Raw genomic sequence first — 27,429 nt, forward strand, 5'->3', positions numbered from 1 at the left:
TTTTAACCGTAACCACATTGGGGGTTCTAACTTGATATCAAGTTAGACTCGCCCATTTTAAATCCGATTTTCTACTAAACAATAGAAGCCCAAAAATTGGGACTAGAGCAACTAATTAGCCCATAAATAGCCCATATTTCTGGCGTTTGAATTTTTTCGATCGGGCCATTCTAAGCGTAACCGTACGGGAGGTTCAAGCTTGATATCAAGCTAGACTCGCCTATTTTGAATCCGATTTCCCGCTAAACAGTAGGAGCCCAAAAATTGGGGCTAGAGCAACTAATTAGCCCATAAATAGCCCATGATTCTGGCGTTTGAGTTTTTTCGATCGGATCTTTCTAGCCGTAAGCGTATGGGGAGTTCTAACTTGATATCAAGCTAGATTCGCCCACTTTGAATCCGATTTCCCGCTAAACAATAGGAGCCCAAAAATTGGGGCTAGAGCAACTAATTAGCCCATAAATAGCCCATAATTCTGGCGTTTGAATTTTTTCGATCGGACCATTCTAACCATATGGGGGGTTCTAGCTTGATATCAAGCTGGACTCGCCCACTTTGAATCCGATTTCCCGCTAAACAGTTGGAGCCCAAAAATTGGGATTAGAGCAAGTAATTAGCCCATAAATAGCCCATTATTCTGAGATATGTTCCGGTCGCTTTGGTGTTGGTGGTTGGTCTAACTTGACACACGTGCAAAATGCACTAATTGAAACTCCTTTACAACATTAAAGTACTACTATTGGCTTGAATCAAATCTAACTTTAATAAAAATCTTAGGAAAATAACTTGCAGTCTTATATTTTCCTTAAGATTATGTGTTTTTTCTCGAAGAGTGTGTCACACACACAACAATGTATTTCTTTTCTCCATACTTATGACTCATTTACTGTAACCGTGCTTTTGACACGAGAAAAGACACTCCCATAATGTTGCCACTTCTATGCACGATTACAGGGATGACATCTTACGCTTATTTCACAACATTTAAGCACAGGTATGTCGAATTCTGGTACCTGTCGAATTCAGGCGCGTTTACCTTAAGTGAGAACACGTTCATCAGTGTGGACTTGTGTGTGGACTTGTGTTTATTAGTTAGTGTGGACTTACAATATTTTTCAAGATGGAGGATTCAGACAGAAGCAAGTTAGTGAAACAACGTGGTGTGTGCAAAAGTCAGCTGACAAGAATTCAAAACTACGTAAGTAATATTAATTCAACAACTACAATTAGTCAGGTGAAAGTACGTAAGACTGCAATGATTGAGTTGTATAAAAAGTTCGATGAAGTGCAATCACAGTTAGAAATAAATTACGAACAAGTAGAGGACGATGCATATATAGAGAGGAGTTTGAAACCAGTTACTATGATGTATTAGCGCAACTAGAGGATTTTATTATTCAGCTTATCCAGGAATCTCATTCAAACAATTCCTCGAAAAATGAGAATCAGGTGTCAAATGATCAATTAAAATTGCCTCGTGTTGAAGTGCCATCATTTGAAGGACGATACGAAAATTGGCTTTCATTTTCAGACAATTTTAAAGTTATGATTCATAATAACGATAACGTGTCAGTGTTGCAAAAGTTCCATTACCTTAGGAGTGCATTGAGAGGGGAGGCGTATGATTTAATAGCGAATCTGCAAGTTACAGAAGCTAATTATAAAATTACATGGCAATTATTGAAAGACAGGTATGAAAATAAGCGTTTGATTGCAGCTACTCATGTCCGTAATTTGTTACATATTAAATGTATCACAAAGGAAACTACATCAGAATTAAGAGAATTTATTAATACAGCTACTAGTAACTTGAATGTATTACGAGCTTTAGATTTGCAGACACCACTAGAAGAGGTTTTGTTAGTTCAACATTTCGTTTCACAATTAGACAATAACACTAGGCGTGCGTGGGAGTTACAGATCACAGATCATTCTTTCCCTCCCTTATCAGAGTTCTTTGCTTTCTTGGAACGTAGGTGTCAAGCATTTGAAACTATAAAAAATACACCGTCGCAGGAAGTAGTGTCAAGGTCAAGGGGTGATAAAAATAGACAGACTGCTGAACCGAAACAAAAAGAAAAAACAACCAAATCATACGTGACAACAACTCAGTCTTTCTGTAACTTTTGTAAACAAAACCTAATACATCAGTTGTTTAAATGTCCTGCATTTTTAAACGCCGAAGTAAAAGAAAGACAAGACTATATTCGAGATAATTTATTGTGTTTCAACTGTCTCAAAAAAGATTGTAAAGTAAAGACGTGCAGATCAGGTGGCTGTAAACGCTGTTCCAAAAGGCATAATACCTTGCTGCATTATGACGTAATGTCAAAAGCAGATGAGAAAACCAGTGTTGCTAATTCACAATCAAGAAATTTTTCGAGTCATTCTAATACGAGTAGGGAAAATATGACACAAGGTTCTTATTGCATTTTCAAGGGAAAACCAAATGTTACTGTTATGTTATCTACTGTTATAGTAAATGTACGAGATGCAAATGGTAAATTACATCCATGTAGAGTATTATTAGATTCTGCCAGTCAAAGTAATTTTGTGACTGAAGATTTAGTTCAAAGGTTGCGTCTACCTAAAAATAAACACCGAGTTCCAATTCAAGGTATTAATAGTGTGATTAGTGAGACAAAGCATTGTGTAGATGTACATATAGAATCAAGAATTCGTGAATTTTCAATTGATGTAAACTGTTTAGTTTTGCTCAAAATAACAGATAACATCCCAAGTAGGCCAATAGATCATACGGATTGGAACTTGCCGACAGACATAGTGTATGCGGATCCTAACTTTCACCAACCAGATACTATTGACATTTTGTTAGGCGCGGAAGTATTTTTGGACATTTTGCGATCGCATAAACTAACTAGACCAGGGAATTATCCAGTAGTACAAGAGACTGAATTTGGGTACATTTTGGCGGGTAAAGTTCCTACAACAAGAGATTCTAGTATACCACAAGTGTCATTTTTTGTGCAAGAAAGTAACCTTGATAGACAGTTACAGACATTTTGGGAGCTCGAAACTATACATTCAACAGCCATGACTCAAGAAAAAAGGCAATGTGAACGACACTTTGAGGAAAACACTACCAGAGATAGCAGTGGTCGATTCGTTGTACGTCTGCCAATTAAGCCAAACCATAAACCATTAGGAGAATCATATAATGTAGCTCTTCGTAGATTTTACCAGCTAGAAAGACGGTTGCAGCAGTGCCCAGAAATTAACGAGCAGTACTGTAACTTCATGAGGGAATATGAAGAATTAGATCATATGAAACCAGTGAAAAAAGAACATGAAGATAGTGGTATGAAATGTTATCTGCCACATCACGCAGTATTGAAACCATCCAGTACCACAACAAAGCTAAGAGTGGTTTTCGACGCTTCTGCAAAGACTTCAACCGGGGTTTCATTAAACGACATACTTATGACAGGACCAACAATCCAGCAAGATTTACATTCAATTGTCACGAGATTTCGAACTTTTCCTATTGCTTTTACGGTGGATATTCAGTCAATGTATCGAATGATTAAAGTTCATGAAGATGACATTGGACTTCAAAGAATTCTGTGGAGATATTCATCAGTGGAACCAGTCAAGATTTATGAGTTGCAGCGGGTCACATATGGTGAAGCATCATCACCATATTTGGCGACGGCGTGTCTTCGAAAGTTAGCGGAAGAAGCAAGAAGTAAATATCCTCAAGCAGCAACAGTATTGGAACGTGATTTTTATATGGATGATGTAAGCTCAGGATGCCACAACGTTGAACAGGCGTTAAAGCTTCAGAAAGAACTTATTCAATTATTGCAAAGCGGTGGGTTTACTTTAAGAAAATGGTGTTCGAACGAGCCAGCATTGTTGGAAGCAGTGCCAGAAGAACATAGGGAAATACACTTACCGTTTGAATTTGAGTCCGAGTCAGGTGTTTCAACATTGGGCTTATCGTGGAATCCTGCATCAAATAAGCTTCTCATCACCAACAAGTTAGTTAAAGAATGTCTCACGACCAACATACCAACCAAACGTCAAGTGACTTCGACCATAGCAAAAATATTTGATCCTTTAGGATTTATCAGCCCTGTAGTTACTCCGTTCAAGATTTTCTTACAACAAATGTGGATCCATAAGATCAATTCGGATGACCAAATACCATCAGAGCTCTATCAACAATGGTTAGATATGTGTCATCATCTTCCAAGTGTTAACGAAATACAAATTGATAGATGTGTAGTATTGAAGAATTATGTTCATGTCGAGATACATGGGTTTGCTGACAGCAGTCAACTTGCGTACGGCTGTTGCATATATGTTAAAACTGTAGACATTTCAGGTAAAACTACTGTTAAACTTTTGGGTTCTAAATCGAGAATAGCTCCTATTAAAAAGGTAACGTTACCAAGACTTGAACTTTGTGCGGCAGTACTTTTGAGCAGGTTGTATCACAAAATAATTCCGATATTAAACATTTCAGTGGATAGTTTTATTTCTGGACCGATTCAAAAATAGTGCTTGCATGGATATCATCTCCAGCTGCCAGATGGAAGGAGTTCGTGGCAAACAGGGTTGCAGAGATACAGGAGATCACATCAGTCAACCAGTGGCATCATGTGTCTTCAATGGACAATCCAGCCGATATTATTACACGGGGAATGGATCCGAAACAGTTGAAGGAAGCAGACATTTGGTGGCATGAACCCGCATGGCTTGAATCATCTGCATGGCCCGAACAATCAGAAGTGGTAGACGAAGATGTTCCAGAAGAAAGGAAAGTAACGATCATATCTTTAGCTAGTTATGAAGGTGACATAAGCAGTTTGGAGAAATTTTCATCATTGTGGAAACTATTGCGAGTTATTTGTTTGTGTCGTCGTTTTATTTACAATTGTAAAAATCACAACGAGAAGAAAGCAGGAACTATTTCCACTACTGAAATTAGTGGTACTTTACAACAATGCATTAAGTTAATTCAACAGGTCAGTTATTCGCAAGAATTCAAGGACTTAGCTTCATCAGGCCAAGTTTCATCCCAAAGTGAACTTAAATCTTTGTGTCCATTTATAGATCATGAACAGTTGCTACGAGTGGGAGGACGGCTAAAAAACTCCGACTTACCGTATGATAGCAGACATCAGATCATCTTACCACCTAAAGAGCATCTCACCAAATTGATAATTGAAGAGGAACATAGAAGATTGTTACATGCTGGACCGCAGTTATTGATTTCATCATTGAGGCAAAAATATTGGATCCCACGAGCTAAACAAGTCGTTCGATCTATCATTCATCAGTGTCTAGTTTGTTTTAAATTGAAAGCGTCAGCCTCAGAACAACTCATGGGTCAATTACCATCAGCACGAGTACAGCCAGCTCGAGCCTTTATTCACGTAGAAGTGGATTTCGCCGGTCCCCTAATGAATAAGCAAGGAACTAGATCTCGTAAAGTGACAAAGGCGTATGTTGCAATATTCGTGTGCTTAGCAACCAAAGCGATTCATATGGAGTTAGTGAGTGATTTGAGTAGCCAAGCATTTTTAGCAGCTCTTCGAAGATTTGTATCCAAAAGAGGCAAATTTTCGAACATCTATAGTGACAACGAAACCAATTTCATTGGAGCTCAGCGAGAACTTAAGGAGCTTCAACAACTACTCAGTTCACAACAATTTCAAAACTCAATTCAAGATGTTGCAGTGCAAGAAGGATTTACATGGCATTTCATTCCACCCAGAGCAAGTCATTTTGCAGGCATTTGGGAAAGTGCAGTGAAGTCATTTAAGTTTCATTTAAGAAGGATAGTAAGTTGCACGATTTTGACATTTGAAGAACTCAACACAGTTATAACACAAATAGAAGCCTGTTTGAATTCAAGACCAATCACCGTTCTATCCAATGATCCCGATGATCCTTCATTTTTGTCGCCAGGACATTTCCTTATTGGTGAACCTTTGATGAGCATTCCTGAGCCAGATCTAGTGGACATTCCGACCAACCGATTATCAAGATGGAATCACCTTCAGAAGATGAAGCAGCATTTTTGGAAAAGATGGTCTCAGGATTATCTACATGAACTACAGCAGAGAAGAAAATGGACAACAAAACAAACTAATGTTTCTATTGGAGATGTGGTTCTAATCAAAGAAGACAATTCTCCTCCATTGTCATGGAAATTAGGTGTTATTCAACAAGTGTTTCCGGGAAAAGATGGACTAGTGAGAGTAGTGAGTGTAAAATGTAAAACAGGGACTGTTAAGAGACAAATTACTAAAATTGTACCTTTACCTAAAAATGATAATGTGGATTGTGTGTAAGTTGATTGACTTGGTTCAATCAAGAGAAGGGAGAATGTAGAGACTTTTATAGTGAGTTTGTATCATTGCCATTATATTTGCATAACGTTTCTCTTTTGTTTTAAAAACAGTGTGTGTGTGTGAGTGTCAGCAAGTTGAGCACCAAGAGATCCATACAAGACGGTCCTCCGGAATTCGTACAAAAAAGACAATATAACAGTAAGTTGTAAGTGTTTCAGTTGTCGTGTAGTTAGTGCAAATAAACATTTATTCATCTCTCACAATTAAGTTGTTTTGTGAACATTTATTCACCAAAAGACAGAAACAATTATAATACGTCATCGGACATAAATATTATCTTTATATTGTTAATCATCCATCCCCAATCTTCCGACTTTTAATCATTCCAAGTCATTTTTGGACCTGGAGACAGACTTGAACATTCCAAGTCATTATTGGACCTGGAGATACACTTGATCATTCAGTCACTTTTGGACCTATAGACAGACTTGAACATTCCAAGTCATTTTTGGACCTGGAGATAGATTTGAACATTCCAAGTCATTATTGGACCTGGAGGTAGACTTGAACATTCCAAGTCATTTTTGGTCCTGGAGACAGACTTGAACATTCCAAGTCATTATTGGATCTGGAGATAGACTTGAACATTCCAAGCCATTATTGGACCTGGAGGTAGACTTGAATATTCCAAGTCATTATTGGACCTAGAGATAGACTTGAACGTTCAAAATCATTTTTGGACCTATAGACAGACTTGAACATTCCAAGCCATTATTGGACCTGGAGACAGACTTGAACATTCCAAGTCATTATTGGACCTGGAGATAGACTTGAAATATTGTGATACACTCAATATGGGTAGTATATTTGACAAATTTACCGGTTTATTAAGTATGGTACCGTTTAAAAATGAATATCTGTATTTATTAATCGATTTTTCGATCATTGGAGCGTTGTACATTGCCAATGTAAATGAGTTTTATTTTCAGTATTTTTTGCTCGTGAACTTTGTGGCATTTAGAAAATTTTGCCATAATCCTGTAAGTTCGCGTGCTTTTGAAGCTAATTCATTTTTTTTCAACCTGAAATAGTACAGATTTTGTATTAGGTCTTCTAATAGCACGGATTTATAAAATATGGTTTTTATATTTGTTAAAGTTGTCCATAATACTTTTAAATGAATAAAGAGTAGAAAACTGGACCGCACTTGATTTGGATATGGTTTGTAAAACAGATCAAGAGGAACATAAATCTTGAGAAACTCTGACGTTTAACTTTCGGAACTCGAGATAATCGAAAATAAATGTGACCAAAGAAGCGAACTGGGCCATATATTTTGTAAATTAGACCACGAGGAATCTGAATCTGAAAGAATTGAGATGCTCTGTCTTCCACAACTCAAGATAACCGAATATGAAAGGGACCAGAGAAGGAAGCTGGACCACACCGAAGCACCCAAGTACACAGGAATTTATTTCGGGAGGGATACAAAGATTGTAGGGGTTCAAAGATCAATATGAGAATAAATATTATTAAATTGTAAAATCACTTCCAAAATAAAACTAAATTTACAGAAAAATCGAAATTTCAGGGAACCTCCTACGTACCGGTAAGTCTTTGCTCCCGAACTTGACACATTTTGCATATAAGACCACGAAAGCATGAATGCAGCACCGTGCCGCGGGGAGGGCGAGCAGGGCGACGGCCCCGGGCGCCAAAGTAAGGGGCGAAAAATTCGGGAGAGAAATAAGGAAAAAGATAGGAAGAATTACTTGGAATATATGTATAGGGGCACTGTCATATACTCTCGCCACGGGCGCTGATTTCCCACGGCACGGCACTGCATGAATGTGAATGAATTCCTACAGTTCGACCTTCGGAATCAAGATGTCCGAACGAAGTATTTGCAAATGTTCTATTTTATTTTTATAAATTATTATTATTATTATTATTATTACTATTATTATTATTATTGTTATTATTATTATTATTATTATTATTTAATATATTGTCTTACGTAGTTGAGCAACAAACGTAATCAGTAAGACACTTATCACGAAAACAACATAATACACTGTAAATACAGTGCTCGAAAGGATTGTGCTATTGAACAATTTTGTTCCATAGATGGGACAGACAATGTATCTATTTCGTAGATTCAGTTTGCACTTCACGATGAATGGCACTTATGAATACGTTTACTTGAATTATTAAAATTAATAGTTCATTTTATCGTTCATAATGCTTTTTTCGGTATTTTTCTATTTTGTAATAATATTTTTCTTAAAAAATACAAAACTCTCCTAGAGTATTATTAATTTGATTAAACAAATACGAGTTGTGTTATTTCTTGACAATGTTTCCGTTTTGAATAGAAATGTGCAACAGTGATGCCAATTGAAGGGAAATTTTGAGTAAATTTGGAGAAAAGGGAAATTGCTTGTAATCTCTCTAAGGGGAAATTTGAACCTCTTTTCAATCATTTATAGATTGAATGTATTTACGTATCTGATTAATCTAATTAAAATTCAGTATATATTCAACGTCGTATTTATTCCAAACATAATCCGTTGCACATATTTCATATAAATTCTCACAAGTTATCTTGCTTTGCATTCGTTAATATTTATCAACATTACACATCGATCAACATATTCAGTTAAATTCGAAACATTACAACAATACTTATTTAAAATCTTTTATCAAAATTAATTTTCCTCTTGTTGAATTAAATGCAATGCAATAAGATGAAATATTTCTCAATTAAATTATCACTACAACTATTATAACAGTTTGGTTTTTCCAATCAGAAGATGTTTTTCCCAACCAGAAAATTGATTGTGAAGAGGATTAATCGATGTAAGAGAAGAAAATCTGCGTGTCGTGAATGTAAATATGTATATATGGGCGAATACTGGGTCATTAGTGTGTATGTGTTTGTGTAAGTTTACAAATTTTCTGGTAACTGTGCGCACAGAATTATAAATTCTTAAGAATTCCGCATCTCTAAACTCTGTATTGAGCTTACGAACATTCCTCGTGTACAGCCAAAGACAGTAGCAGCTAGAGTTTTCTTTGTAACTGTTCGTATTCGTTTCAGTAAATATGGGAGTGCTGTTCTTAAGTAAGTACATGCCAAATATATACTTAATATTTTCTTTGTACCTTTGGTTACATTAATATTAAAATCTATCATGATATCTAGGGTAAAAATTAAATTTACATAATATTTATTTTATATTCTTTATGATTTATTTAGGCTGTCCGTCCTGACCGAGGTATTTATAGGGTTTTTCCTCAGTCACACCAGGCAAATGCAGATATTGCACCTTTAACATAGGTCCTACCCTGCACCTTTCCATATTCTTCCCCCTCCTCTATCGCGACGCCTTAGATACCTAAACAACAAATCAAGTTCAAATTCTGCGTAAGCTCAAAGGAAGGCTTTCAGGTATCTGCTTGTATGTGGTTATAAGATTGGGGTGAGGGGGAGGAAGCGAAAACGATTAAAAATACGTTCACTAAATACAGTACTTGAACGGTTTGGATAAAGGGAAATTTTGTCCGGAAAAGGGAAATTCTGAAGCTTGTGAAGGGAAAACGGCTCTGAAGGAATTGGCATCACTGATGTGCAATACTTTAAGTGAAATGAAATTGCTATTCCTGTTTCTTTTTGTGGTTTTGTAGTACTGTAAAATGCTTACACTTAAAGGATACTTTGACCCAAAGGAAGAAAAAGATTTGGTTTCTTTTTACATGGTCATTATGGTTTCTATCAGTTCGAAAAGTTGTGGATCGAAGTATTATAACATTAAGAACACATGAATATTCGCGCTAGTGATTTGTTTCCAGAACTTAGGAAGCAAAAGGCTAACAATTGTTAGCAAGTAAACATTTATCATATTTCAAGTTCAAGGAAAATTTGTTCACTGCATTAAAGTGACGTATCTTGAATGCAAAAGTAAATAGAATATTAAAGAAATGTTCATTAGCGAATATTAATAAGCTAACACTTTAAATGTTTGTTCAATTACGTAAAAACTATTAAGCGTTTAATTGTGTGCAGTAATATTGATCCAGTTTTTGGCATCACATGGTAATGGTCCAATATTGAAGATAAAATGGTGTACAAACGGTGAGTTGTAATAAGGAAGATTACTTCAACCACTAGCTTCTAAAAGAGCATATTATACAATGGCTGAATTGCAAGAATTTTCTTCCGAAAACTGAGCAGTATGGAATCGCTAAAGTACTCTACCGCAATGAAGAATATGTTGCTTGGGACATTCCATGTCAAAACAACAAGTCATCAGACTTGACCATCTCAGATTTTTGTAAAAATTGGTGCACAGCTTTATTACAATGGGAGGTGAAAAAAATCCCAAATTTTACCTCTCTCCTCCTGAAAGTGTCCCCATACAGGGTGTTCAAAAATGTCAAAAAAAGGCATTTTTTCAGTTGCAGTGGTTATTAAAAATTGTCATAAAATGGTTAATATGTGCACTAGAGACATGAAACAAACACCATTGGAAAGCTTAAAGATTGCTCTACATGTTGTATTATATTTATAAAAACCTGTAAAGTAAAAAATAACACTTCAAAAACTAAAATAAAATTTGAATTTTGAATTGGGCATAGAAATGTCCCTCTGAATTTGTTCAGAGTTGATCAGATCGTAGTCTCGTATGCGTACTAAAATACCACAAAGTTTCATTTTGGGCACTCAATGGAATAGGATTCAAAATTCAACATAAACCAAGCATTGCACGATATTGGACCATGTTAATATATGGGTTCAGATCGATGTCTGTAGCTATTTACGTGCAACATCAAAGGAATTTATATTCAATTCAATTTGTTTCTTGATGTATTCATTTGAACTTACGCAATTATCCACCTTTCGAGTTATTTAGAGAGGTATTACGTTTCCGAACAGTACTTAATACAGGTCATTATTCTTGTTAGTATGGATGTTTCTAAATGTATATTGGCTACATTGATACATGTTATTTTCATTCCTTTGTTTCAGGACTGCAGTCACAGACACGTGGAAGTGCACAATTGAAATAGGAAAAGGGATTTATTGACTAATTGTTTGTGCTGAAGGTGTATGATGTGATTGTGAACAGTGTCACTGTGTTTCACAACGTATTTGATACAAATATTGTGAAAGGGAGGGCAATCCTTCGCAGTTGTACGCAGACCTTCTTAGACATACACTTTTCATTATATTGTGGCTGTAAACTCTTTGTTATTTTCGTAGTACTTCGCATATTCTTACACATATTTCGTTTCACATATTCCTTCAATTGAATCGAAGTATTTCTGATCAAAAATTAAAAATAGACAAGCAAAATAGTATACTGAACTTTCAAATTCGTACTATATATTAATCAGCGTGTAGCCTTTGATTTGATATTAGCCAAAATTCTCATGCAAAATTTACTAGAATGACCCACCTTTACTTGAGAGAGTTTTGTTGAACTGTCGGTCGAACAGGACGTTTAGTAACAATCACATTCCACCCCGACACTTATATGCAGTTATCATATTCCTGGATCAGTTTGTAAATTCAAGTGTTTGGTGGAAGCTTGATTGGATGCTAATTCCGTACACGGGAAATAAATTAATGATGTCGATGATGTCGAAGATACTAATTCAGTGGAAACCTGATGGTGTTGTTTCGTATGTCTTTTACCAAAATCGTTAGGTGAACCGTTAACTTCATGGCCGAAGCCACTTCCAACTCTACCTGTATTACTTACCCTGCCATTTGCCTTCAATCGACGAAGATACTGTGCGGGTTACTTCCTTCTCTCCCGTTTCCTATGCTTTGTACTAGTGCCACGATCATCAGGAGACATTTTGTAAAGGCAACGACACAAAACGTATACTTTAAATTTTGCAATAGTAATGCAAAACGTCAACTAAACTGTTTGGTTAGCATCAAATGATAACCGAATGCACACTAAGATTTCTATAACCATTTTTATTCACGAACAACACAGGTTTACATGTTAACTTCGTTAGGCGCTGACTATCTTTTATTACATGATAAATTAAAGGGTAACGTACGACGGATGGGGAATCGTATGTTGATTAACACCAACTAAAGGGTACAGATTTCAACTAACTGAGAACATAAATGATGCGATCCGGGATTCGAACCATTGGTTAAAGACATTAAGTCCACTCCGTGTTTGTGGAATATTCCAGCTTTCTCATTAGTCAATTATATAGATAGCTTCCTATAATGGATACCAACCATGACTAACGGGAGTTGCAGTCAGGGCCGTGCTGGGATACTAATGAGGGCGGTGGACAAGTCTACTAAAAGGGCGCCCATACAAACGGGAATATATATATATATATATATATATATATATATATATATATATATATATATATATATATATATATATATATATATATATATATATATATATATATATATATATATAGAGAGAGAGAGAGAGAGAGAGAGAGAGAGAATTTGAAAGAGTATGGGTGCCATTTTATATCAAAATCACCACCAAATTTGTTTTAATATTAACGTAAATAGCTAACCTGGAATCGAAATCCTCTTTACTACCGAAAAACTTTTAGTTCCTGTAATAACATTTCTGTCAAATAAAAAGAAGCTAAATGTATCAACAACTTAATATAGCACGTCTATGGACGCAGGAGGCTCATTGCTGCGTTTACAAAAGCTCTCCATTGATTTCTACTTTATATTTCAATCTTTGCGAGAACCATTTTAATATTGTCCTCCCATCTGCGCCTCGGTCTTCCTTACAGTCATTTCCTATTTGGATTTCCAGTTACAACTTCGAAAGCGTTTCTAATTTCTTCCATTTTGGCTACATAACCTGACCATTTGAGCCTCCTAGACTTGATGGCCCTAACAATGTTTGCTAAACGGTATAAAATTATGCAGTTCCTCCTTAAAGCTTCCGCCTTTCCCCATTCCCGTTCCTTTTGGAGTTCGAATATTGGTTTAAGAATCTTGTTTTCAAATACTTTCAGTCTGCGATTTTCCCTTAGAGTCAGTGACCATGTTTCGCAACCATACAGCACAACAGGCATGATCATCGTTTTATATTTTGAGCTACAAATTCCTCAACAGAATTAGCGACAACAAAAGATTTTTAACTGAATAATAGCACGAAATCCCTGCTTTCAGTTGACATCATTTTTTTTAGTGGTTATGGTTTTGGTCTGTTAATAATGATCCTAGATATTTGAAAGTATCCACTTTGTCGAAAGAAAATATTATTTGGTATTTTAACGCATCCATAAAGTGCAGTATTACGATCCCCACAAACTTCCATTTATTTAGTTTTTTCTGCATTTACTTTTAAGCCTATATCCCTGCAAGCGTTAATTAAGATTTCTGCATTCCTTTCTATTATTCTATCGTTACCTATTAAATTTACATCACCAGGATACACTATAACCTGGCAAGTACAATTCAGCTCTAGGACCTGATTCTTGTCTTTGATTTTCCTTATCGTGTTCTCCAGAACAAAGTTAAATAATAATGACGACAACGCATCTCCTTGTTTCAGGTCATTCTCAACGTGAAAACTCGTAAACAAGAATTTCTCTACTCGAACCTTACTTTGGGATTCATTTAAACATATTTTAATTAATCTACCTTTTTCGGTATTGCAAATTCTGTAAGCATGTTGTACAATGTTTCCCTCCTACCAGAGTCTAAAGTCAATAATTGATGTACCAGAATGTTGTATTCTCTCATTTCTTTTCAAGTATTAGTCGAATGGTAAATATCTGGTCGATAGTTGATCGATTTTACCCAGGGTGCGAATCACCGGGGGAGATGAGGGAGATTTTCCCCCTCAATCACATTTTGTCCCCCCCCCAAAAGAAGTCAGCTGAAGTATCTCCACCGGGGATGCTCGGTTTCCCCTAACTATGCTTAGTATAACGTCAAATTTCACTGATTTTTGTCATTTCTTGTAAGTTTAATCTTCTATCTATATTTCGAAATGAGCGATGTAAACTATTCACTTTTGGTCATTTATAATTTCCCCACTATTTTCACCGTTGTTTAGTTAAACTATGTTACTATGACTACAGTTGTTACTTGCAACCGCATCCTCGTACCCTTCAGTTCATATTCATCGTCGTTCGTGAATTTGAATGTACTAATTGCGCATAACAAAGTCACATATGGATTTATAAGTAATCTTAGCGGTTGGCCAAGAAGAAGTAAACAAATAGCTTCTTCCACCATACCTAGCGAAGTTCGGACACGTCATATTCGTTCTCTACATTTGTATCGATTGTCATCTTATTTTTATTTTTGTTATATTTTTTCATTTTCTAGTGTATTCTTTGTTAGCACATGGTCCTCATTCCCTAGTAATTTGTGTGTATGCAACTCAAAAGCTGCGTTTGATTTGTGATAATTAGCATAGTAATCACTGCCCTTTATAGTTTACGGAAATGGTTTTAAAAGTGTACTCAAAATCTGAGATATATTCTCTCGTGGCTATATGTTAACATACACACTGGAGATGCGCCCCTAGTGAGCAGACATGTGAGGGTGGGTAAGCGCACAATTGAAGATTTGTTTCAGCATTTGCTAATACGACTGGTTCTCCATGTCATTGTCTGTGTCTGTATAAGCACTTCAACTGTAGGGGGCTTTTTCCATCTTTCTTTTCGCTGTACAGTTTGCTGTCCACGCCAATAATGTTGTCTGGAAAACTTCAATGTAATGTTTTACTTTATTTGAATAACGTAGCACATAGTGAATCAACTCATCTGTAACCTAATAGTAAAGTAATTGTAAGTGTTGACTTCTTGAGCTGTCACGGAATCGATATTAAAAAAAAAAAAAGCATGAAAAGTGCAGCTTTAGTGGGGAGTAGAAGCGCAAGCTCGATATTTGAATTGAGATTTTTCAAATATTTGGCCTTCGATTTGACTTTGATGCTAGAAATCGGGACCAACAACAATCCTTTTCTTGTATGATAGGCTAATACCTAGATTTTTTTTTTTAAAAAAAGTAAGTCCGGTTTAATTGATAATTTTAGTGGTTTTCATAATACTGAAGTAGTATTTTTTTTTTTTTTTTTTGCAAGCTGTGTGTAATAACGCGAAATGGAAGATTTAAATATGAGTAGAAAAATTAACATATGCTTGTGATCATGGCTATCGCTTGGGCCGAATTATTAAGTAAATGAACCTACGGGCAACGGGCAAAAGAGTGAGTACATTTAAACACGTTGAGAAAGATTAGGTGTGGTGTGTGCATGTCAAACAATATATACCGTACATACATAGTTATTGTCAGTAGATTATTGAATAAATAAATCTCTTACTTATTAAAGATGTCATATTTGTGTGTGGGGGGAGGGGGGGTAAGACATTATTGTCTCATTTTGAAGTATTGCACCTTCAGACTTTATCCTGTTGGCCTAATTTTATCCCCCCCCAATATAGATTATCTAATTCGCACACTGATTTTACCTAAATCCGTTTTGACAATCTCCAATAATTTCATCTGCGTATGGAGTCAATCTTGCTAAAACAATGTTTAAGAGGATTTATTGGTTGTTGACAGAAGAGAAATGCCTCGATAATTATTAAATCTGTTCTGTTGCTTTTCTTCTGAACTGGAACAATGATTGCTTCTCTTCACTCTTGTGGTAATTCCTCCTTGTTCCAGATAATGAGAATGAGTTTGTGTATCTTGCTCTACAATTTTTCCCCTCCAGCTAAAATTAAGTCAACCAGAATTTCGTCTACACCCGGAGATGTATGTTTAATTTTTTTTAAATAGCGATTTCTATTTCTGTCTGGTTAGGTTCTGGAATATACGGTTATGCTGCATGCATTTCACTTTCTCCACGCGCATAAGTTTTTAGCTAAGTGTTAAGCAAACCGTCAAAGAAATCTTTCCATCTATTTAAGATGCTATCTGTACCAGTGAGAACTGTTCCTTTAGGTTTCTTTAATATATAAGCACGAAGTTGATAGCCATTCTTAAGTTCGTTGATGCATTTATACATGTCCCGAAGTTAATTAATTTTAACTTTCAAAAATCGCGTTACTTTGTTCTAAAAGTCTTAGAAGTTTTCTGCCAGATGACAATGAAATTTTATGTAGTTATTTCGTTCGGATTTTGTAGCCAACGCAGTTTCTTCTGTTTTCTCTTCTCTGCTACTTTAGTATATTCCTGGTTGAACCATGGTTTGTTCCTACGTATTTCTGCGTGCTCCAATATTTCTTTTGCTGAAATTTTAATGTTATCTCTAATTTCAACCAAGTATCTTGAACACTAGTGCACTTCGAACCTTCTAAAACAGAATCTATTCGACACTTCAATCTGGCTCCCCTCTCTGACTCTTCTTTATTAAATAATAATAACAATAATAAACCGCTCCGTTTTCAGATATTGAATATTTCCTTTATTCAACGATAGTCTCTCTCTTACTATCACAATCAACTCCTCCGAACGACGAACATCAGTTGTGCTAGACTGTTCTTTTCTGTCTACTAAAACATGATCACTATGAATATGTGTTTTTCCATCTGATGAAGTCCAAGTATATTTATGAATGTCGCGATGTTGGAATTTTGTAATCTTCACGATAAGGTTTCTGGATATTGCACAGTTCACGAGTCTAACGCCGTTGTAACAACCTTCCTTATGAAAACATTTATTCCCTATAATCGGTTTAAAAATACCCTCTGGTCCTACCTTCGCATTGAAACCGCCTAACAGAATTTTCATATGGTATTGCAGGAGATGATCAAATACCCATTCTATTCTTTTGTAAAAACTGTATTTTTTAAATCGCCATCCTTATTTTCTGTTGGGGCATGTGCATTTAAAACAAGAGAAGTAAAAGAAAATCTATCATTAACAAATTCAACCTATGTAATTGCTGATATTACGTATTCGTTTGTGAACGGAAAGCCCTGTTTCTAGTTGGTAATTTTTAATTTGTTCCCCGTAAAAGAACGCAAAATTTCCCGACTTGACTCCTTCAATTCCTTCTCATCTAACTTCCTGATATCCCACTAGGTTCATCCTCTATTTCTAAACTCATTTTTTACAAATTTTAACGCGCCTGCCCTATAGAGACTTCTTATATTTCATGATCCAAATCTCATGTCGATTTTACTTTGCGGAGTTCGTGCCAAGTTATCAGTTCTGATGCGAGGATTCTGCGAACTTATCTGAACATTTTTTTTTTCAGGATGAGGTTGTTAGCCTCACACCAAATTATCAAGCTGGATTATCACCCCTTGTCTGTCCGCGACTACTTACTCAGTATATTCGCAGCTAACCTCTATATCCCAAAGGCCTTCTCCTCGATCCACAACCTGAGGATGCGCCGTGCCGTGGTGACAGGAAGACCACATTTTACGGAAATTAATACAGCTATATTTCAGAAATACAACAGGTACTGATTATCCGAACACTGCTTTAAAACACACAGGAACAATCAATATGCTCGGATATATGGATGGATATTAAGACTGTGAAAGCTTCGATGCCGTAAAAATCGTAAATTAGAGACTAGTGTCAGTGTAGTATTACATAAATGCATCGTACGTTTGACTATTCGACCTATTCTTGGTGTATGGCATTGTTTCGTTTTATAGATATATAACTTTATAATATTTTTGTAAGTGATCCTACTCTTTAGCTGTTCTCTGCCAATAGCAACTGTATGAATTTATAATACAAAACTGAAATACAGAAGAATAAAATTTAAAAAATAATGTGATATTTAGCAGGGCATCTTATGTAAAGGGCGCCTTGTATTCTTCACAGGTTCTGTACTACCAGTCAGTATTTGAATTTATTAAACAAAGCTGGTATACAGGATAACTAAAACCACTTATCTATAATGTGATGTTTCGTAGGATGCCTTATGTAAAGGGCGCACTGTACCTTTCACGGGTTCTTCGCCAACAGTAACTGTGTGTATTTATTGTACAGAACTGTGCTATACAGAAGAGTAAATAAAATCGCTCATCTTTGATGTGGTCTCGGAAGGGCGCCTAATGTAAAGGGCGCACTGCACCTTTCACGGGTTCTTTACCAATAAAACTGTAAGAATTTATTACTAAAAACTTGTACCTTTATTTATACTGTGATATTTCGTAGGGCGCACCGGGACACGTCCCGGTGTCCCGGTGGGCCAGCACGGGCCTGGTTGCAGTGCATCTAGTAATGTGAGCCTAAATCCTCCTCGCTACGCGAGCTCATATAATCTCGGATCACTTATTTAAAAGGTCTCGTATAGCCCTGGGAAGGAAAACATTGGTCTCACAGGATTTTAGATTAAGCAATTAATGTTTGTGTTCGATAGACTATCCCCTCTCCACGGTATTGTGCCTGGCGATGTAACGAAAGAAAACATTACAGTATGCACATGTAAATATTGCATTTTCTTACCGTTAAATCTTAATGACTCTATTAAACAATAATATTAAAAAACCGCTTATTTTCCCACTTAAATAATAATAAATGCAACAGAATTAAATTTAACTGACAGTATTTTTATTATTTCACTTATTCTTTCTCGCTATCCTATATATGACATACTTTTGATTTACTTCAAAAAAGAAAATATAGAATATTTATATTTTTCATAAGTGGCCCATGGATATATTAATCGGACGGTTAGGTCGCTTGTACGATTCGGAAAACGCGAATTGTTGGGGTTACGAAGGTCTGTTGTCGATAAAGTGTAAACACTGTAACACACTGTTGGTGAAATTGTTTTTCAGTTGTGACTATTAAAAAAATAAAGTTCGATAAAGAGTATTTTTCCAATGCTGCTTACTTTCACTTTGAATATAAAATAGGTTTGAGAGAACGCTGCCATTCCACTGAATCCTGGATGTGTATTGACACAGTACGATCGTAGAAAGCTATCTTCACGTGATTGATTCATTATTTGAAGTTTATGAAAACAAAACTGCACTTATATCATGTAAATAACCATTTTAACCAAGTCTGACACAGTGTAAATAATAAATTTCACTAACTTCAGATATAAATACACCATTCAGTGGGAAAAATAGTATGTTTGACTGCGTTAATGTTAACTCGTTAATGTTAATGTTAAGATTTAACGGATATTAAATCTTAACTCCCGCGACGCGAGCACTTCTCTCTCGGAGACAAAAAATATGCGGAAGGATGAATTTTTTAGCAATCCACTGAAGTGTTGTATTTTTTGGTGAATCTACTTCTTACATATGATAATAAAAAGGTTTTAGTATTCTTGATATGATTAACACAATTACACATAAATTGTGTTGGATAATGATAATTAACAATTGGTAATACCCATTTAAAAATGTAGGAATGTACGAGGGTTACATAAATATTATATAATGATACGGTTACAAACGGTACTCAATAATACACTAACCATTTAGATGTAGGAAATAATATAAATTCTTTTATTAATGGTGCAAATGTTGATATCCTGCAGATGGGCTACTTACATAAATATAATTGATTTGATTATTCTCGGATAATATAGACGTAGAGAATAGCATTGAATTGCACATAATTGTTATTGACATAAAAAATAAGAGTTGAACTTTGTGAAGCAGGGGTCCTGGAGGTTGCCGGCTTCATCCTATGTAAAGAGCTCCTCTTCTGTTCACGTATCGCACTGATATTGGCTTTTTCTATTCTTGCTTTTTTGCGGAAATGAAGTACTGTATTTCTTTTACTAGTCACAATTAAAATAACACTGAATTACTGACCTATTTGAAACCATTGGAGAACTTGCATAAAGCAAAGAGCACACCTAATTGTTAGAAATCTGCTACCATGTCTCGTCTTAAAGCGTTATCCAAAATGGTCTTGTACCTCTCAGGGTTCTAATGGTATACGGTGGAATACATCCATTTTATGTCATCTGATTTGTCCAAAAACTGGCTTTGTTTTATCAGACATTTATACAAGGTCAAACATAAACAGGTTTCTGGAGGATTTATCTAGTCACCCATGACTTACCTCACAGGTGCAGCTCAAAATATGCAGCATCCAGGACATAAGAACCGTTACAAACCTCACAATGGCGTACCTAAGGGAGGGAAGAAAATGTAAGACCAACAAACTATGATTTCGGTCATGGCAAGAAGTACAGTTAAAAATTAAAATTTGTTTCCTAATTAGCGCAATGAAATATGAGCAGCAAATAGAATTATAATCGTAAATGTGCGCTGGGAATTCTGTGTTCTGAGCTTCGCGTAGACGTGACGTATTTGGACGAGATGGATATGTATTCAAAAATGTTCTCACTCCTAGATGAAAATATCTGGGAAACATATATGTGCTAAGGGGAGACATTATTCACATATATGAACACATATATGTGATCATAACAATAACATATTCAAACTTTACGGAAAAATGTATTATTTAACGTTTCTCTGAGTACAAAATGGCAAATAAATGTAAATGTTGTATTGTCAAGTACTAATTTTACGTCGAAACATTAGTGAATAATTATTACCTGTCTGTTTGTTAATTAAAGTATATATTACCTTTCGTATACTTCCAATTTACACGCACCAAAGTAAAGTTCGCAAAGGGAAGGATAAAAATGCTGAAACAGTAAAGTTAACATATGAAACGGAGATAGGATATACTATTCACCTCAAATGAAAAGAGCAAAGTATGTATTTTGGTAGCTGCAAAGAAGAAAAATGCGATTAGTAAATATTTAAAGAAAGCAAGAAAGATTTGTGCCACAAATTTAAAACAAAATAAGAATAGTTTACAAAGTTGATTCTGTTCCTTTAAATACTTGAAAATACACGAAGTTGAGAAAGGATTACATTTTTTAAATAATGGAAAATACAGAAAAGAGTCCACACATTGGATGTGATGAAATAGGTAATAATTCATCAAACGAAATAGGCAATAATGAATTCCATCAGAAGCCATACTAGAATGAAGAATGCGCACAAATTTATAATTGAGACTTTGAGAGAGTAATCCAATCAAAATAAACATAAGAAATATATGTTTTCTAGTAGTGAGATTTATAAATATTCGTTAGAATCCCGGAAAATAATACTGATGTTAAATACCACTGGGGTTCATTGGACCACAGTTCAACGATATTGCATATCTATGCGATAAATTACTTCCATTTTCTTGTACTTATTTCGGGCAACGGCGCTTAAAAGTGCAGAATTATTTGATAAGAAGAAAAAAATATAATATGTAGTTGATTTTATATTAATAATCATGTAATGTGAACTGTTAAAAAGAAGATAGCTTATTTGTTTGGTTGCTATGACAATATAATAATAAATTTTCATGTAGGTTTTGAGAATAAAAGATAATATTGTTACAAGTGATCTGTCTGATTTAATGTAATTTGATCGTGTTGACATATCTAAAAATTACTCGAACTCACGAGCTTGTTCATGATCATCCTTGGCTGTATTCCTGGGAGTATTTGGAATGTCACAAATGTCTTCATATTGAACGCCTCCTCTTTTACAAGCGCTATTAAAAGTTTCCTTCTTGAGTTGTTCTTTAAATGTATAGAGTAAAGGAAAGTCCCTAATACATAAGCATTCAATGCTTTTACATTCACGATAACGTAGGATATGGCCATGAGCCATTTTCTTGTCATTCTCTTGAAACTAAAATGCTGAACTATGTGATCTACTTCATCTTTCTTTGCATTATAATCTTCTGTGATTTGAGATTTGGCAGGGTGAGAATGTATTCTACTAAGAGAAGTCACAACTTCAGGTGGTTTAGGACAAGAAGATACTATCATTACACTGCCTTGAAATCCAACCACGGTTGTGAATTCCTTTCTCTGCTTAGAAACCATGAAATTTCATGGCAATTCTGGATTATTCCGTCGTATTGTACCAAGTAATGTCAGGAGACTTGAAAGCAAATCCTGTGCAAGTTCTGCACTTGAGAAAACATTAACACACGTGATATTGCGGCCATTGTTCTCAATTTCTTCCGTGAGATCCATGACCACTTTTTATCTTGTTTAATTTCTCTGGAATCTTCTGAGCTCTTCCTCGTGTTTATATACATAGTTCGTTGTACTGTCGTATATAGGCCAACTTTTAATACCATACTTTCCTGGTTTTGAAGTTATTTTTTCTGCGTCTCTCGGCTGCAATATCAAATCGCATCGAGATTTGAAATCTAATAAGACTTATTATCTTACTGTTAGAAAATATTGAGTGTCCATCCGAGCAACTCCATAATTGACTGATAGAGTCTGTTTTGGACTTATACACTCCAAAAATAACAATGTACGTACAAATTTCTTCAGTCCAGTTTCATCCATTTTGTTCCACCGGTCACGGAAAGCTATCCATCTAAACAAAAACACCAGAGGTGCAAAAATTGCAGCCAAGTTCGTCAGCCATGTATTGGACATTTAAGAAACAAGAGAGCGAAAATCCAAAATGATGTGGTTTATTCCACCCCATCTGATAATCAACGCCATATCATTCATTTTTCAGAGGAGATAATAAGGAAACAAAATGAAACTTACATAACAAAAGAGCATTAAAAAATAGGAAAAGTAACGGCTTAACATTTAAAAAGTCGAGTGAAATCAAACATAGTCTTGGGGTTCGTTGGACAACACTGGGAGTTCTTGGAATGTACAAACAATATCACTGAATTGTCCAGATTAAAATAGTTCAACTTGATTGATCGTACTTCTAGTCATAATAATAACATACCAGGGTTTGAATCTAGACTCTCACATAGCATTTTGTATTGGCACGGTAGTAAAGTCGTTAAATTGGGGATGGTATTCTACCAAATAGGGAATGACCCAGCACTTAAATGAAAATAAAATATCCTCTGTGTTAAGAGGTAGGGGTTAAACGTCGGCGTCCTTGGTTCCTATATCCCTATCCCTATCTGCAATCATATCATTCTCCATAATGAAAATCTAGACATACATTAACAAAATAAATACATGAAATAACATGAATAAATTTCATGTACTTATAATGAGTATGTATGCAAAATAATAAATAACATTACGGATAAAAAAAGGAAAATTTATAGAAAATTAAACCTTATGGAGCTGAAAGGTTACGGAAACCAAAGAAAATTCATGCTTAACGCATACGAGTACCTAGACAAATGATACATAACCTATAACAATATTTAGAAAAATTACAAAATCAAGGAACTATATACCTAAAATGAAGAAATCCTTATCATAGAAAAGAGGCAGCGTCTTTGCCATCTCCGAATAATAAAATTCAGTATTTGATGCGTTTTTTTATATTGGATACTCGGATCGAATCAAGGACACACTTTCAATAAGAGTAAGGATGACAAGTAGTCATTAACTGTAATCACTCTAGACTTAACTTATAAGTGGGGCTGTTGCATAGTAAATTAATTAAATAAAACCAAATGCTTCGATACACATGTTTTAGAAACCAAAATATAAAAGTAAATATAGAAAGAAGTTAGATAGTGAGTGGATCAATGAATACTCTTATACCTGACATTGCAATTTGTAAGTCTCAGTTGTTTCTTACAATTCGTGTATATGGTCTCGAAGCTTCTGATCTCAGAGCAAGAATCTGTTTCTGGCCCCTCTCTAAGATGCATATGAGAAGCCTGCACTAGCTCCGCCCCCCATTAGGATAATTGATTTCGTTGTTCTAAGTTTTTATAAGGCGGCCAAACGCTTCGTAGATATGATTCTTTCCGGTTCTTGGTTGTAGTTGTCGATTTCAGGTACTCAGTAAGAGACGTTAGGTTCACAGAATCATTGTTGTTTACGAAAAGCTAAGAAAGCGGTAGTGTAAAAATGGAAATTGTTTCTGCTGTTTATTGAACTCTGTTCGTGCACAAGAAATACATGATTTTTTCTTTCATTGATGGTCTGACATCCGTAAACAGACGGTTTCTGTTCCCTGCCGGTCTTCCTGATGTAATCAATAATTCTTACATGCGTCAGGTTTAATAGAGGTAATTGTAAATAAGTATATCATTTGCAGTGGCAACTTACCCCAAATTCACATAAGAGCAGTGGATTATACTAATCATCATTTTTTACAACATCGGTTCTGAAGCTTATGGGAACTGTCAGCAAACTCTTCTTGTGGAATCGCTCGAAGCACCGTGGTCATGTGTTGTTGGATATTTGCAACGTTTGACAAGTGTAAGCCTTTCATTACTAATTTAAGGCAAGTATATAAAAAGAAGTCTGGCGTGATCAAATCTAGAGATAAGAGGGGGTTGAAGAACAGTCACTTTGCGTTGAGGGAGGAAGTTGAGCGAGCAAATCGCAGTGAGCGGACGGGCGTTGTCATGAGGAAAACTCCACCATCCACTCAAGTACAGTTCTGTCCGAACCCGTCGGATGCATTTCAGCAGCCGTTTCAGAACTCCCTCGTAGACTGCCACGTTCACAGTTTGGCTCTCATGTAAAAATCAATGATGAAGCAAGTCCTTGCTGTCGTAAAAGGCGATCAACATCAGTCCTAATCTTGGATGGTTTCAATCGACTTTTTGGGAGGCTGGAAGACGATGAAAACCAATTTTGACTGTCGCTTGGTCTCAGGATCGTAACGGTACCACCAGATGTACAGAGGTAAAAGTGAATCCGAAAAGGTAGAAGGACGCATGATGTCACACCGTGCCCCGTCATTATCTGTACCCATTTTATCTTTTTCTTTTTAAATGCGGGAGACGCCACAGATATTTTCCATATATATACCTAGGTATATACACTTCTGATATGTCTGTTGTTTGTGCAGGGATGTGGAAAGCACATGGATACTTTTGCACATGCAAGAGCAATGATAAAAATCCGTAATGTTACCTCTTCCAAATCCTACTTCTCAGACCTTCTCACTGCTCATACTAAGAATAGCTGAACTTTGACTTAAACGGCATCGCAAGTCTTACTATTCATCTCAACGACCAGAAAACGTGTATTTTATGCTATTTTTACAGACCATTTCCGTCTCATTCTTCTACGTTTGTCCTGCTCTTCCATCTACGCACCGGAGTGTGATTAATCGTCTCAATGACCTTGCATACTATGATTAGAAACTAATATCGGCAATTATTGATTATTTGTACAAGTCACCAGGTGTAATAGAGGAGACGTGCTCGCATAGTATGCGCTACTAGACTGTAAGACATATGTATAACAAGTTTGAGGAATTGTTTCATGCTTACTTACACATTTTCAATTAAGTTATAAATGGTTTAGAAATTCCCCCTTGTATCTTCCTTAAAACAATGGGTGCTGGGACACGTGTTGGTTTATTTTTTAAGACGAGTTGACCGTGGATCATTTTCCTAGATTCTCAATTTTTCGACTAAATTGTGATCCCCGCTCTCGCGTTAGAATATTCACTTTCAATAAAGCAATTAAGATGAAATCCCAGTCTGAGGTAGGTGATAACTATATCCATAAAATATTTCAATTGGTCCAAGAGTATTTGCGTGATGCCGTCACCAACACGATCACTTTCATTTTCATACTTCAGATTCAGTGGCACGTCTAGAAGGTAAGAATTTGGGAGACAAGCCAGAATCCAGACTATGATAGATATATCGTGAGTTTACTATAAGCTTTCAAACATATATAAATAATAGCTTAAATTGTTTTTCACTTAAAAAAAAAAAAAAAAACGTTGGCCAAGCTAGATCCATCTTCAAATCTAAGCAATTAATTCATTAGATAATGAAGCTTTAGAGTGAATTAAGATTAAATGTGGACCACAGAAAACATCATGTTAACCCTTCAGTACACGGGTGAAATTGTTGTTACGTGAGTGGACAGGTTGTGCCTGTGAGTCACCACAAAATCTAATTAACTTAAAATATATAAATGATTTTAAAAAAATTACCTTTACACTTCAAGAGATACATGTGTTACTTTTTGATATATAATGTTGAAAACACAACATTTTTATGTTGTTTACGAAATTTTTAAACCATGTTTGTTTTACCTTATTATTAACAGATGGAATCAAATATAACGCCGTTAAATTAAGACTTCAAAAGAAATAGCATCTGATTGCACTATAAAATATTAAGAATAATGTGTATTAACATAAACAAACATATTTAGGCATACAAGTGTCCTGTGTATTGTTTAACGACAAGTCAAAAACGAGTCATTTTAACTCATGCATATTGTCCACAATTCATTCCGTGCATAACATTTCACAGTGTTTGAGTTACAGCCAGTTTTTGCACAACTTGCAAAAGAACCATGTCCCACTATTTCTGCACTTGCAGAATTTCCGTCTTTTTCCTCGCAGTGGCTCTTCCTCTTGTTTTGGTATAAAATCTGACACTCTTGCAGCGGACTCCTGACGTGTCGCAGGAGATAATGTATCTGAGCTCGTTCTCTCATTTATTCGGCAAATAAGTACTAAGTTCTTGAGAAAATGTCTTCTCGATATAGAGTTTTGTTATTTAGTATTTGATCGAGACACAATATAGGAGTTTATTAAAGAAATGTTCTTCAATATATAGAACAAACACAGTGGTGATCTGCGTACATTCCTATTTACGTCATATCGTCGGTGAAGGGGAGAAGTGGCTTATCTTGATTTTTACGATTTTTCAGGAGAACGATTTAAAGTTTTTTGTTGAACATAATACCTTCGTGTTCATTTGATTTTTATTATATAAATTTCAAATTTTGTACAATAAGAGTATGATTATTGTTACATCTAAGGAAAAAGTTAAGTGCTAAAAATGTTTTAATTTCTACTGGAAAACTGTGCTGGAATGTGCTGGAATCACTTACGCCCTTTCGCCTTTTTATTTTAAAGATCAAGGTTAAAGTTACGCCCCACAAATAAATGTGAAAAATAAGATTGGTTTGGTATGTAGAGATACTTTTTCTAAAATTTCTCCGTTAATAAGAAGCATTTAATAATTATTATAATATAATAATATATTTTTACTATTATTATAACTTCTTCTTATTATTGTTATTGTAATAACTATTATAATAATTGTATTATATTCACACATTTATTTCTTGGCGATTCATACAATCATATCTATTACCAGTGCTGCTGAACATAGTATTTGAAATAAATG

General features: G+C 35.4%; 1 long non-coding RNA gene across 1 annotated transcript in view; it reads right to left on the reverse strand.

The window, feature by feature from the left end:
* LOC145676177 (uncharacterized) overlaps positions 1 to 27,429 on the reverse strand; it is a 328,103-nt gene that overhangs the window by 133,457 nt on the left and 167,217 nt on the right. The window contains exon 2 of the long non-coding RNA XR_014129312.1: positions 20,347 to 20,416. This is a non-coding gene — a long non-coding RNA (uncharacterized LOC145676177). The remainder of the gene's footprint in view (positions 1 to 20,346; positions 20,417 to 27,429) is intronic.

The sequence above is a fragment of the Thermobia domestica genome, chromosome 18 (genome assembly GCF_964235325.1).
Source record: "Thermobia domestica chromosome 18, izTheDome1.hap1.1, whole genome shotgun sequence".
In the NCBI taxonomy this organism is placed as follows: Eukaryota; Metazoa; Arthropoda; class Insecta; order Zygentoma; family Lepismatidae; genus Thermobia; species Thermobia domestica.